The 14,710-nt window shown below is 37.2% G+C and overlaps 1 pseudogene; it reads left to right on the forward strand.

Annotated features, from left to right (window-relative positions):
* Positions 1 to 638: 638 nt before the first annotated feature.
* Positions 639 to 2,906, forward strand: LOC109219560 (annotated as a pseudogene).
* The last annotated feature ends 11,804 nt before the right edge of the window (positions 2,907 to 14,710 follow it).

Below are 14,710 nucleotides of genomic sequence, written 5' to 3' on the forward strand. Positions count from 1 at the left end.
CAACCCATTTTTTAGTGGATAATATGAGTGGTTAACTATTTTTTTTTAACCATTTTGCCCCCTAGTTGGCACGTGGGGGGCTATTCATATTTATTCAATTTGAACAAAGTTAACTAAAACCCACGTTATGTTTGTGGGTGACTATTCATATGCTTCTCTTCACAAGTGGAAATGCAAAATTCTACCGACCCACTCATAGTTATTCAATTCTTAACTAAAACCACGTTTGTCCCATCCTTGTTAAATTTAATCCATATTTTTGTCTTCACAGGTGCAAATGCAAAATTCGACGCTAACCAGTAGAATAGTCAAGGCTATTTACACGGCACAGTCCAGTCCATGGTGGGCTATTAGTTTTCCCTAGAAATTCAACGCTGCAATTTAATAACAAAACTACAAAAAAAAAAAATATTAAAAAAAATAACAAAACTACTCACAATCATTGCTTTTTTGGTCTTTGCTCTAATACTTATTTTTTTATTGTTATATCCCCCCCTTGTGACTTGACTCATATGAAAATTACTAGTACCACAAGTAATTAAATCATAAGAAAGCCTTCTTAAAGTGGGGCCACTCCATGTCGTGAAACAAATCATGGGAATGACTAACATGTTTCTCAATTATAAATAGGCGCAGGCTGCAGATCCCATCACTCCAAGAAGTCCAAACATCCAAACCTTAGTAGAAGAAGAAGACCATTCAGCCTGAGCAGTAGACTACCCCAACTTTGTATCCAAATCGCTTGAAAAAAAGTATGGAGCATCATGGATTAAGCACCACTATGAGGAGAATCCTTCTGCTGATTAACTGTTTAATACTCGCTGTTGGTATCTGCGGTGGCCCTCTAATGATGCGTCTATATTATGTTGAGGGAGGATCAAGAGTATGGTTTAGCAGTTGGTTACAAACTGCTGGGTATGGCATTTACCTCTTATTACCTTTCCTTTCCAATCCTATACTTCAATTCCGCCGAAAAACGAAGGCTTCTAATGCAAGTTTTACTTTATAACATCCTTTCCCCCGAATTTTCATCGCATCATTCGTCATTGGCGTTGTCACTGGTGTTTGATGATTTTCTCTATTCGTGGGGCGATCAAACTTCCCTGTATCAACCTCTTTCATTCTTCTTTGCTGCTCAACCTTGCCTTCATACGGCAATAGGTTGCTTTCTTCATATGATGAAAGCTGGATTCTTACTCTTACCTATCTCTCACTATTTCGCATTGTGGTGTCTGCTGACAATTGGTGGCTGTTTTAAGTTAGGTGTTCGATCTAATGGTGATCGGCCAGAGGGTGTAACAAGTAAAGCCTATATTCTTGGTTTTATGATGACACTTTTGGCGGCAGCTTTATATGGAGTCATTTTGCCTTGTATTGAGTTGATTTACTTGAAGGCAAAGCAAGCTATTACTGCTACATTGGTATTGGAGATTCAAATGGTCATGTGTTTTGCTGCTACTGCTTTTTGCACTATTGGAATGATCGCCAATAACGACTTTCAGGTATTTCCCCCCTATTAAACTCATCACTGCCTAAGCATCTTACTCCCTGTTGCAGTTATCTTACACTATTCTTTTGTGGGTTTAAATTCTATGCATTCTCAATTTAAATTTTTTTAATCAAGTCATTTACAAGAAAATTACAGGTAAATTTTATCATATATTAGTAATTGATAACCTTATAAAAAGGACTTTACAGTTTAAGGGTAAATAATTTAAATTTTCAGTATTAGTCCATTTCAGATTAAATGACACAATTCTGCATTTGAAAGTATTTAACTTTAAACTTCTCGTTTTATCCTTAGTAAGAAGTTTTTTATAACTATACAATATTATGCAAGTTTAAAATCACAAATTTGAAAAGTCTTAAAGACACACAAATATTATAAAATATTTTAAAGACCCAAGATTCATAAATTTATTTTTCTTAAATTTCGAGTCAAGACGCAAATTACGTCACATATATTGAAATCGAGATCGTAAAATATTTCTCTTTTATTACCATTAGATCCTTAAGGCTTTCACCAACGATCAATAGTCCATCCTTTAGGATTTCTTATATTCGTTGGGAACCTCTTTTTTTATTTTATTTTTTCCTCTTTTCATCTATTTTTCCTCATTTTATTTCCCATAAAATTTTCTGATCTTTATGACAAGAGAGAACAAAAGCCTGTAATAGGACAGTAATGAAGGAACTAGCTCGAAACCCTAAATTATTCATATACGGATGAATATCGTGGGTTTAGATTGATTAAGATATTTCGCGTACATCAATATCAAAATTTGAATATGTCAAAAATATATGAAAACCGGAACAGTATTGGATATTCAAACATATTTACCTAAAATATGCACTATCTTAATTAAGAGCAAGGATTAAGATATTGATCGAAATTTGCAGGCAATATCAAGGGAGGCAAAACAATTTAACCTCGGAGAACCTAGGTATTATACAGTGATAGTATGTACTACCATTATATGGCAGTGCTTCTTTGTGGGTGTCATTGGGGTCATTTACTGCTCTTCTTCTTTGATGTCTGGGGTTATGATCGCAGTTCTACTTCCTGTTACTGAGGTATTAGCTGTAGTTTTCTTTAGGGAAAATTTTTCAGGTGAAAAGGGCCTTGCTCTTTTTCTTTCTCTTTGGGGTTTCGTCTCATACTTTTACGGAGAGTTCAGACAAACAAAGAAGCAGAAGAAAAAAAGTCCAAAAACTGAGATGACAACGATGCATACTGAGTCTGTTTAATTTATTGAGTCTATTTGATTTATTATTCACGGCTATATACAGATAAAGAGTTTGTATTTTTTTTTATAGAAAATAATGTACATTATTTTTCAATAATTGGTATTTTTTCGTTATGTTTGTGAAAGGATCTCTTTAATTAAAATTTCTGACGTTCCTTATATCTGCAATATAACACTTTGAAAGATTTGCATTAGCCAGTAAATGATCATTTTTCATGACTTATTCATTTTTACAATTATTTGACACCACAATTAAATACTGATTAAGAAAAAAGAGTTTGATGGATACCCCTCGCATTGCTTAGCTAATATTTTCAAAAGTACTGGCCATTAGTTATCAACTTTCATCTAGGAGTTGAGAAAATAAATAAGTTACGAATGGACAAGACAGCTAATTAACTAGATCATGACACCCTAAATGAAAAATAATTTTACTTTTAATTTAGACCTAATTGGAAAGGAAGAAAAATAAAAGGTCCCAATTTTCTTATCGAACTTCCCTTTTTTCCCCTTCTGTAACTAGTCACTTGTTGGTTTGTTATAAAAATAAACAATTCGTTTAAACGAGTGAAATACATATCTATTCATTAATATTCAAACGAGAGATTTATTCAACTGAAGTGAGTACCTTTTTTTTTATTTTGAATATCTCTTCAACTTAAAAAGAAATGTTATCTAAAACCCAATCTGTTTCATTTCACTCCATTTTTCTCTTGACAAGTGGAATATGGTTTAAAGAAAAGTAATGCAAATTTCCCCGCCAACCAGTAGTATGAATATGGATATTTTGATGGCGCAAGTCATGGTTGGGGGTACTATTCTAGTATGGAAAATAGTTTCTCTGTATTGTTATTTTAATTATGATTTAGTCCAGATATTATATAAATTAGAAATTTTGACCCTCAATTAACATAAATATGTGATTTTAGTCCCTGGATTGACAGTAGTTCAACGATGTCAGTCTCCGCAAAGGGTAATTTTTGCCTTCTAACACTATATCCTTTTCATCCCCTCCTCTACAAAGTGCATTCCTTTTTAATTTTTCAAATTTTAAAAGTGATATTATTTTAAAAAAGAAGGATTTCTTACTTTTTGTTAGCTATAGAGAATCTCTTTAAAGTTCAACGATTAAGATATTGATTGGAATGAGTATTTTTCGACTTGAGCTAGAAAGATGAGAACTAAATGGGTTATTAATTATAAATATCTATTTTATTGTGTAGATTAACTATAATTGGGTTTTATGGATTACACGAAATTATTGATAGTTAGAAGATCATCCAAGATATGTTGAGCCAAACCCTTCTATACAATTGTTTCTCTAAAACTCCATGTCTTCTAAGTATGTCTACATGTCTAGGTGTTTCTACGAAATGGTAATGTACGATTGTGTGGAACAAGTAATCATGCATTATCCATATATTTTGAAATAAAAATACTCAAATGCTATATATGTTTCAAAAGGTATTCATTATAAAGCCTCGACCTCTGCCCCTAGTAGGAGCTGCTGCTGGGAGCTCCGGCTGCTGTCCAGCTAAAGATGCGGTGTGTGTTCTCACCATCTGCGAGAGAACAAGAATAGAAGGGTTCAATCAGCAATGATAGAATAAAATCACATGACAGAGAAGAATAGAAGTGAACTTGTTCCTAACTCCATAGTCTCTGGAAGATAACTACAGACATCTCCGTACCGATCCTCCAGACTCTACTAAGTTTGCTCGTGACTCGTGAGACCTATGAAACCTAGTGCTCTGATACCAACTTGTCACGACCCAGAATTTTTACCGTCGGGACCGTGATTGCGACATTTCACTTGCTAGGCAAGCTAACGTTAGAACAACATATCCGTTTTTAACAGTTTGAATTAGATAATGAGAGAGAACTGAAATAACTGAAATAATCTAAAGTAATATTGCGGAAGTTAAAACAGCCAAACGTTTAATACATCCCTGAACCCGATATCACAAGTGCACGAACTGCTAGAGTAATACCTACAAGGGTCTGAAATAACATAAAGTTGTCTGAAAAGAAGGTACACAACTAAATAAAAAGAAGAGAAGGGGACTCCAAGAGTTGCGGGCGCTGAGCAGCTGTACCTCAAGTCTTTGCACGCTGTCCAATCTGAGCTCACTAATAACCGTTGGTGGAACCGACTCCAAAATCTGCAAAAGAAGAGCAGAGTGTAGTATGAGAACAACCGACCCCTTGTACTCTGTAAGTGCCGAGCCTAACCTCGACAAAATAGTGACGAGGCTAAGGCGGGTAACCTGCACTACAACCTGTACGCAGTATATAATAATGACAAAAAATGGAAAGACGGAACATGATAAAACAATCAATTGAAAATAATAACTACAGCCTCAAGAAATAAACTACTGTCGTCCAGAATTACCAATCCTTAGCATTTCTAATGAGAATACCAAAAACCAACACAGTTCACGAAATGGAAACACATATGTTGTTGCGGCGCGCAACCCGATCCCACCGTACAACATAGAATTCTCCCTTATTTCACCGTAATAACATCAACGATAGTGATAATATATAAATGTTGCGGCAACCCGTTCCCACCATATATCAATATCATTATCATAATTCACCCTAATTTCACCATATCAATCCACCCTTATTCCACCTGTTGCGGCGTGCAGCCCGATCCCACCGTACAGTACAAGGTCACTCTTATTTCACCATCTCAATCTACCCTTATTCCACCTGTTGCGGCATGCAACCCGATCCCACCATATTAGTGCCAAATACTTAATGTGCACAGTCAAATTAACAATTCAAACCACGAAAACCTTTATGATCAATAAATACCAAACTGAACCAGAGAGGGAAACCTTGTACAACACAGGAATCTACATAAGTAATACTACACAGCAAGACCAATCCAGTAATTGACAATTAGAAGGTCAAGCAAGTCAATTTAAGCAAATAGTAGGGAATCATGAAAATATGAAAAAGAGCTAACATCATTAACAGGAGAATATATTGATTAACAGGTAGCTATTAAGCATGGAAAGCATTTAGAGCATATAACAGTTAAGACAAGGAAGGAAATAATTAAGGAAAAGCGGAAATCAGGAAAAACAGATAATTCGGCGGCGTATAAGCACTCGTCACCTCGCATATATGACGCTCACATAAGATTCACATAGCACATAGTCGGAGGATTCCTAATTCCATCAATTCAAGGTTAGACACAACACTTACCTCACTCCGTAGTCAATTCAGAGCTCTATCGGGCTTTTTCCCTAGAATCATCCTCCAAACCACTCGTATCTTGCCACAATTGACTCAATAATATCAAACATTGCGAAGGAATCAAATTCAATGCATAAATTTAGAATTTCCAAACATTCCCCCAAAAACTCAAAAATTAACCCCCGGCCTGCTTGGTCAAAACCCGAGGTTTGGACCAAAATCCACTGACCAATTCACCCCCGAGCCCAGTTATGTAATTTGTTTTGAAATCCGACCTAATTTGATGTCTAAATTCCAATTTTGCAAAATCCCTAATTCTACCCAAACTCTCAATTTCCACGATGAAAATCCTAGAGTTTAGGTTGAAAACTTATGAAATGTAATGGGTAACTGAAAGTAAGTAGGTTAGAATCACTTGAGGTACTATGATGGTGTATACACGCTTGTGGTGTTACTTAAGTTCTTGCCCTTTTTTTGGCAAGAACTATCTTCCGAGATCTGGCTTGGTCAACTCTGATTCTGTGGAGATTTTGACAATGTCTCATCTATATACATCATACAAGGAAGGATCCTTTATTCGTGGTTCAATTCTCATACGTATGGACCCAACTAGGGTTTTAGAATCTCCTTCTCCTTTGCCGATTTTGATTGCATGCGATATATTCTTTTCTTCTTTGTGTTTGATTGATAATTTTCCATGGTTGTATTCTTAATTTGAAAACCATATAAACCCTTCCCCCAAACCCCTAAAAAGACATTAATCATAGAATTACCACTATTCTCTCATTCTCACTTGTCTTATTTTACTGTCTTTTAGCTGGCTGAAAGCCAAGGCCACCAGAATTAAACTACCGGACCTTTTTTTGGTGTGAGCACTGCCCGGGGTTCATTCGAAACCCTTGGAAACTCTGACGCACTGAGATTCCTGGATTCTACTGCTCATCTTGCTATTGACGTTTGGGAAATTACTCAAATTGTTCTTCTTGTCTACTTGTTTGTCAATTAGTAACTGGTAATTACCTTTGGCCCTTGCAATTTCATTCTCTTTTCGTTTGGCTTCCTATTTTGTATATCTATGTCCCTAAAACTTTTGTGAATCAACATGCTATTATTCGTATCATTGCCCGCTCTAACGTTATTGTGAGCACGTGATTTTTGCCCTATATGAATTACTTCCATAAATTCAAAACAATATAATTTCTTTCAGTGTTTGCAATTTTGTGGATTTCTGTGGCATTTTCTGTTAATTGTTTGCATTTTTGTTTGTGCATTTTAATTAGTGAAAAAATACAAAAAATATATGTTGCATCTCATTTAGGATTTAATTTTACATTTTTGAATTAATTAGTAACTTAGTTGTTTTACGAAAAATAAAAATCACAAAAAATAGCTCACTTTACATTTTCTTTTACCTTTTAATTTCTAAATTATTGATTTTTCTCTTTTAATTAAGTAACTTTTATATTATTTTTTTTAATTTAGGATTTTAATTTTAGGATTTCATTTAAAAAAAATAGAGAGAAGAAAAAAAAAGAGAAAAACGGAATGAATGTGGGCGGGAAATTCATATTTGATCCAACTTTCCCAGGCCCAATGAACCCCCTCAGTCTATTCCGAACCGGGCCCAAATCCCATATACCCGGTCCAGAAGTCACTCTCCTAAGCCCGCCAGACGATGTCGTTTCAAGTTAGTGAGTTTTAAGATAATCTGGACCTTTAATTTCGGCTCATCCGACGGTGGGGGTTGCATCTGTCGTTTTAATTAATATGTCCTAAAGTGGAGTTCAGTTCATGTCCAAACAGACCCTTCTCTTTGTTCATCCCCCTCACCGCTCCCAGAACCCTAGCGCCGCCCACTTTCTCCGATGGCGGCGCCACCTCCAAACCGCCCCAAAACTTAACCCCACAACCACCGTCCACCCTTGAGTCCCCGTCCACCATCTCATTTCCTCAAATCCTCTCCGAATGGGATCAGTCGCAGGTCTAAAAGCAGAGATAAGGAGACCTGCTCAGTTCTCGAGTTTCCACGAGCGATTGGGCCTGGAGCTAGCACTGGTCGCGTGTTCTCAAATAGAACATGCGTTTAATGCCAGCTTTGGTACAAATCGGAGTTTGCCGGTTAAGTTTTTCAAGCTAATAATATCCGACCTTAGGTATTCCTCGACCATGTCTTTTCAGAGTCTGTTTCTTCTCCATTTTCATTTTATTTTTCATGCCTTTCTTTTGTTTTGTTTTAATCAACTGGGTGTAGGCAGTAGTTGTGAGTTAATAGTTGTTAAATTTGTCGATGGGGTTGGAATTAATTCGTTTGTTGTTCATAATTAAGTTTTAAAGTTGTTTAAGCTTTTTGGGCCAAATGTTGTTGAGTATCCCATTTAGTTGCTTTGTTCGAATTCGTTTGCTAGGTTTATAGCCGCTGATAGGTTAATTGAGTTTGTTGTTTGGAATCACTTGAGCCCTTTGGACCCAGTTCTCTGCCCCCTTGTCTCTTTTCTTTTCTTTCTTTTGGCCCAGTTAAGCTTTGTTTGTCTAGCCTCAAGGCTCGATGTTCAGATGGCCCAAAGATGATGAAAGTGGGCTATAATATGAAGGCCCATAGTCTAGATGGGGGTCCTATTTAAAATCATCCCATGAGCTGAAGATTAAATAGTTGATACTAAGGTAAAATCAGGGAATTCAGGGGTAATATGGGTAATTGATTAAGGGAATCTCTTAGTAACTGAAATAGAAGCTTCTAGGAGGCTTGGGTGGGGGTTATTTTTCGGAATTCCTGAATTGTAGTAGCTTTAGCTTGGGCACCAAGTCATAAAATGGGGGACTAACTAAGCAAAATAAAAATTCACAAAGGGGTAAAATGTAAAACCAAAATCTGAAGGAAGCCCTACCTTTCATGCCTATAAAGGCATCTTAAACTTGCCTTTCAAGGGAGATTTTAAGAGCTGAAATCCAGAAAAAATACAAAGCTGCATAAATTTTACTGTTTCATAGATTTTGGTAGCTAAAAAACCCAAAAATAACAAAATCAGCTGAAAAATATCCAGTAAAACACTGTTCCATTAAAATTTTCTGAAACTCTTGAAGATTTTTGATTTCTGAAACAATCTTTAGGTAATCGGAGGTTTGAAATGCCTTAAACTGGTTGGTTTCAAGTGTTTGGGTTCAAGTTTTTGGCTGCATTTAGTTATTGGGCATCATTTGATCCTCCTGTTGGTTTTGATTGATTATAAACCGTTTTCTTTGGTATTCTGGGTTGATTTTTGTTGCTGCTGGTTCTGCTGTTTACTTGTTGATCAATCACCTTGGTTGAGTGCATCTGAGAGTTATACGTTTGGTTAATTCATCCTATGTGTGTTAGATCTAGTCCTTTCATGTATCAAACATCCAAGCTTATTCACGTATAGCATGAGGTGCAATACTTTGATTTCAGGTTGTTGACATGTATGCCTGTTAGTTAAAGTTGCAAATGAATCTGAATTTGTAATTAGATTTGAGACTGTTTATATCTTCGGTTGAATTTAGGATCTGCATCTGTTATTGTTGGAATGTTGTGTGAGACTTCATGGTTTGTCTACAGCTCAAGGAATTATCCACAAGATGTGTTCATAGTAATGTACATGCCAGTTTTTTTTTTTAAAAAAAATAACTATTGTTGTCAAATGTTCTGCGACTGACTTCATTGGGTATTAAATTGTTTCATCTTTATTTCATGTTTAATTTGAAGTTCTGAAAATCAAGGTTACCTGCAGTAGTAATCGTCCATTGGTCCTTTAAATAATGATCTAAAATGGTTTCATCTGTTGGTCATGATTAATATTCTGCCTGATTTTTATGTCTTTACCTGCGTTACAAAGGTTCGAAATGGGGGCTGGTTCGCGATAGTTTGGATACTTTGAGATAGGGCTTACCTGGAGCCCAGCGTCTCATTTGCCAGGCCCCCTAACGGTATTGGCCAATGTGGTTTTTATTTTATTTGATTGGTCCTTTCACGTAGGCCTAGTCATAATTTGCCCTTTAAATTCATTAGGCTAAGGCGGATTCTAAAAGACACGAATTAATTGGCTTCCTTTGATTTCGATTTCCTACTGAAAATTTCAGTTTTAGCTACCATTAACTGATGGTTAGTTAACTTCTTAACAGTTCTTGAGACTCTAGTTAAAGTAATTTGAAGGTGAGCCATGATAGACAACAAAATAGTTTATGGCCCTCCAAGCTTTTAGTTTAAATATCCTTTAAAATAGAATCGAGGCGCGCCACGCCAAATAAAATCACAAATGCGTGGCCCTCTTTAATTATGTCTTTAAAAATACTTAGAACTCGAGGCGTGCCATTTAGCAAATTCCATGGCCCTCGCAAAGTGCAAACGCGTAGTTTCTTTAGGCGCGTGTTTAATAATATTACTTCCCTAAACTCGGGTGCACATTTATGTGACCCAAATCCAAATCCCAACGAAGTTGAAATGTGTCAAAAACCACGGGTGCATTTATGTGACGTGGTTCGAGACATGTTTTAACGACGTTGCAATTCTCCTTAAAAATAATGATAAAAGCGGCTAAAAGTTAAAATTGCACATAGGTTCAAAAATGCATTAAAATCAGATAATAGGCCAAATTATAACAGTTGAGCGACCGTGCTAGAACCACGGAACTCGGGAATGCCTAACACCTTCTCCCGGGTTAACAGAATTCCTTACTCGGATTTCTGTTTCGCGGACTGTTAAACAGAGTCATTCTTCTCCTCGATTCGGGATTTGAACCGGTGACTTGGGACACCATTAATCTCCCAAGTGGCGACTCTGAATTCTTTAAATAAATGAATCCCGTTTCGATTGTCACTTCAAGTTGGAAATAACTCCCTTTATTATGCCCTTCACGGGGGTGTAGTAGGAAAGAGGAGGTGTGACAGTTATTCTTGAGGTTCTATACTTCTCTAGTATCTGAACTTGCCTAATTTTTAACCTTGATTATAGCTCTCTTAAGCATGTTTACCCTAACGTGTGTGTTCGAATGCTTATTTCCTGCTACTCTTCCTGAGTTTACCCCCCTACGTTGTTCTGCATCCTTGTGATAGACCACCTCATGTGTTCTAATATATCTGATACTCTACTATGGCGTCATCTAATTGCGAGCTTTAATGTGTATTCCATGCCTAGTTCAGTCCTGTGTTGTTTAATACTACTTATAGTCTACAAGGTGAGATGAAATATCTAGCCTTTATGTGACAATCTAGTTTTTAATGTGTCTTTGCCTATTATGAATTCTGGCACTGCTAAACCTGTTTAGTCTGCTATGTTATGCTTATGTTTGTTGTCAATCCTGAGTTTGCCTTTCTGCCCTGTTGTGGATTGTTATGTCAACCAAACTCATGCTTAGGAAGTAATTTCATTCGTGCTTAACATGTTACTCTACTGGTCCTGTTGTTCATGGAGACCTGTCATCATGCATTTGTGTGTTTGCTAACTTGCTCAATCCTGCATTCCATAGTACCAGCTAAGACCTTAGAAATAAACCTTATAGCTGGACTTCTTTCACCACATATGCCCAAATATTATTATATTTTATGCTTGCTTCTATTACCGTTGAAGTATGATATGTCTCCTGTATTGTGATTAATATTGAGCATGTAATTTTCTACTCTTAAGTAATTGCTCGACCATGAACCTATATTGTTAGTTTCTGTGTTAAACTTACTATATTGAGGGTGTTCTCTATTGATCCCTTAGCTTTCATGATCAGATCCTTTATTTGAGAGTCGCCTTAGGCCGTTTCTGACCATGTTATTGTTTTCTATCCCATGATGATCAATCATGTCCTCTAACTTCTAAAATGCAAGCATGAACCTGCCTTATGTATGCCCTGCCAGTATGTCATATGATTTTGTCTATATGTCTTAGTGAGAATTAGTGTTACAGTCCTAAGAACTAAGTGTGTGGACTTCTTACCCTGTTTAATTAATTCAACATATAGTTTGTTGCTTGTGTGGTCAAGTTTGACTTCTAATTAGGATGTAAGTCATTCGTTTGGGCCTGGCGTTTGGTTATATATGTTGTTGATGGATTCATACGTACTATAATGTTCTTATGAGCTGGGGATTTGGGTCTAATGGTCGTATGAACGAAAGCTGTTGAAGGTTCATAAAAGCACTAGGTTATTTTGTATTGGGCATGTCATTGTTCTATTGGGCTTATAGTTGTTTTCTTCTATAACTGTTCATATGTCACGACCCGGATTTCCTACCATCAGAGTCGTGATGGCGCCTACTCGGGGTAGCTAGGCATGCCAACTTAATTACCTTTCCATCACTAGCAATTATCTTTAACAGTCTATAACATCAATATAGAACATAAAGTCTAATAAGAACAATAGCGGAAGTCTGTCTTAAAATGATGAATTTAAAACGCGGAATAGTCAAAAACAACCTCTACCCAAGATTTGGAGTCACATTACTCACGAACCACTAAGAATAAACTAAATACAAAGGTCTGAAATAAATATAACAGCTGTCTGTCTCGAAAATAATGAGGCAACAGTCTAAAAGAAAACAATGAGAAGAGAGGCCGGGCCTGCGGACGCCTGCAAGGCTACCTCAGTCTCGTGAATATGAATCGCCTGCTTCCGAACTACTGCTGCTGCTGTTCCTCAAAATCTGGACCTGTGCAAAAATGCACAGAAGTGTAGAATCAGCACAACCAACCCCATGTGCTGGTAAGTGTCTAGCCTAACCCCGGCGAAGTAGTGACGAGGCTAGACTGGACATCACATAAACCTGTGCAGTTATAAATATACAGCGGGAATCGAATGTCAAGTAATTAACAACAAGAGAAGGGAGACATGCTAAGGGGAGATACAATATTAACAGCAACCCAGAGTAACAACTAAAACAGCTTAGGTTCACAATGAACAAAGAATCAATACTCAAATACAAACACATAGCCTCAATAACTGTTGCGGCGTGCAACCCGCTCCATAATTACTATTGTTGCGGCGTGCAACCCGCTCCACAAATACCACTGTTGCGACGTGCAACCCGACCCATATCATTTATCATGTATCATTATTGCGGCGCGCAACCCGATCCTCAATATCATTTATCATGTATCATTGTTGCGGCGCGCAACCCGATCCTCAGTATCATTTAACAGTCCGACTCCCCAAACAACAGTCACAATTAAGGGGCATAAAAATAAATAAATATTTGACAAACATCCCGGCAAGGGAATAACCAACAACGCTTTCTCTTTGTTACTTTTCTTATCTTATAATTCACTCTACTATTTTGAGCCAACGCTCCGAAGAATCAAGTCATTTTGTATGATTTCAATATTCGTATCACAATTCGAGCCTATGCTCCCAGGAAAATCAAATGATCATATTACCGTTCACATGTTATTCACAACATATAGAAATCCTTCAATAAATACGGAGTTCACAACCAAGTCATGATAATCACGTTATAAGGACTCACGGTCATGCTAGACACCAATGTATAGATACTCGTCACCATGCCTATACATCGTACTCGATCACATAGCATTTAGCAACAAGACTCAACTCCTATTCCCTCAAGCTAGGGTTAAACCAAACACTTACCTCAAAGCCTTGAAATCCACTTAATCCTCAACTATCGCTTTACCTCGTGATTCCACTTCCAATACAGTGATATCTAGGCATAATTAATTCAAGAATATCAATAAAGACTCAATGGCAATTTCTCATAGCCTAGATATGAATTTTCTAGCATTATTCCAAAAATACCAAAATTAGACACCTAGCCCACATGGTCCAAACTCTAGGCTCGGACCAAAACCCGATCACCCATAACCCCACGAGTGCAAATATATAACTTGTTTTAAGATTCGACCCCAAATTGAGGTTGAATCACCCAAAATTCTCAAAACCCTAACTCTACCCAAAACCCATAATTTCTACCTTGATTTCATGTTTTTAGGGCTAGGAATTCACTAATTAATGAAGGAAATTGAAGGAAACAAGTTGAACAATGCTTACCCAAGAAGTTTTGATGAAAGGGAGCTTCAATGGACGCCTAAGTGCTTGGAGAAGAAAGGGTTTCGTGTGTTTTTATGAAAAATCCCGTGCTACTGTTCTGTTTTTAACTTAAAAATTCGCTGGGCAAAATTGCCCTACGCGATCGCGGAAATAGGGATGCGATCGCGAAGGGTACCACTGACTGGTCATCGCGATCGCGTGGAGGGTTACGCGATCGCGTAGAAGAACTACTGGGGGTCCAAGGATTTGGCTTACGTGATCGCGTGGTTCAAGACGCGATCGCAAAGGAAGACGACTCAGTGCTATGCGATCGCGTGGGGAAGAGCGCGATCGCGAAGAAGGAAATCCCTGTGTAAAAATTGCAGAAAATCTGATATCATCCTAAGTCCAAAACCACCCCGAACACCTCCGAAAACACTCCCGAGCCCTCGGGGCTCCTAACCAATCACACACCCTAACTCAATAACATCTTACGAACTTACTCGAGCGATCAAATCGCCAAAATAACCTCAAAATCATTGGATCAAGCCTCAAAATCATCATATTCCTTTCAAACTTCATAAACTTCAAACTTTAGATATTTAGGTCCGAAACACGTCAAACGACGTCCGATTTCGACCAAACTTTACAGAAAGCGCTTAACACATATTTAAGACTTGTACCGGGCGTCCGAACCAAAATACGAGCCCGATACCACAGTCTTTTAATCAATTTTCATTTCCATTTTCCTTAATAATTTCAGAAAAACAATTT

Source organism: Nicotiana attenuata, unplaced genomic scaffold, assembly GCF_001879085.1.
Source record: "Nicotiana attenuata strain UT unplaced genomic scaffold, NIATTr2, whole genome shotgun sequence".
Classification (NCBI taxonomy): domain Eukaryota; kingdom Viridiplantae; phylum Streptophyta; class Magnoliopsida; order Solanales; family Solanaceae; genus Nicotiana; species Nicotiana attenuata.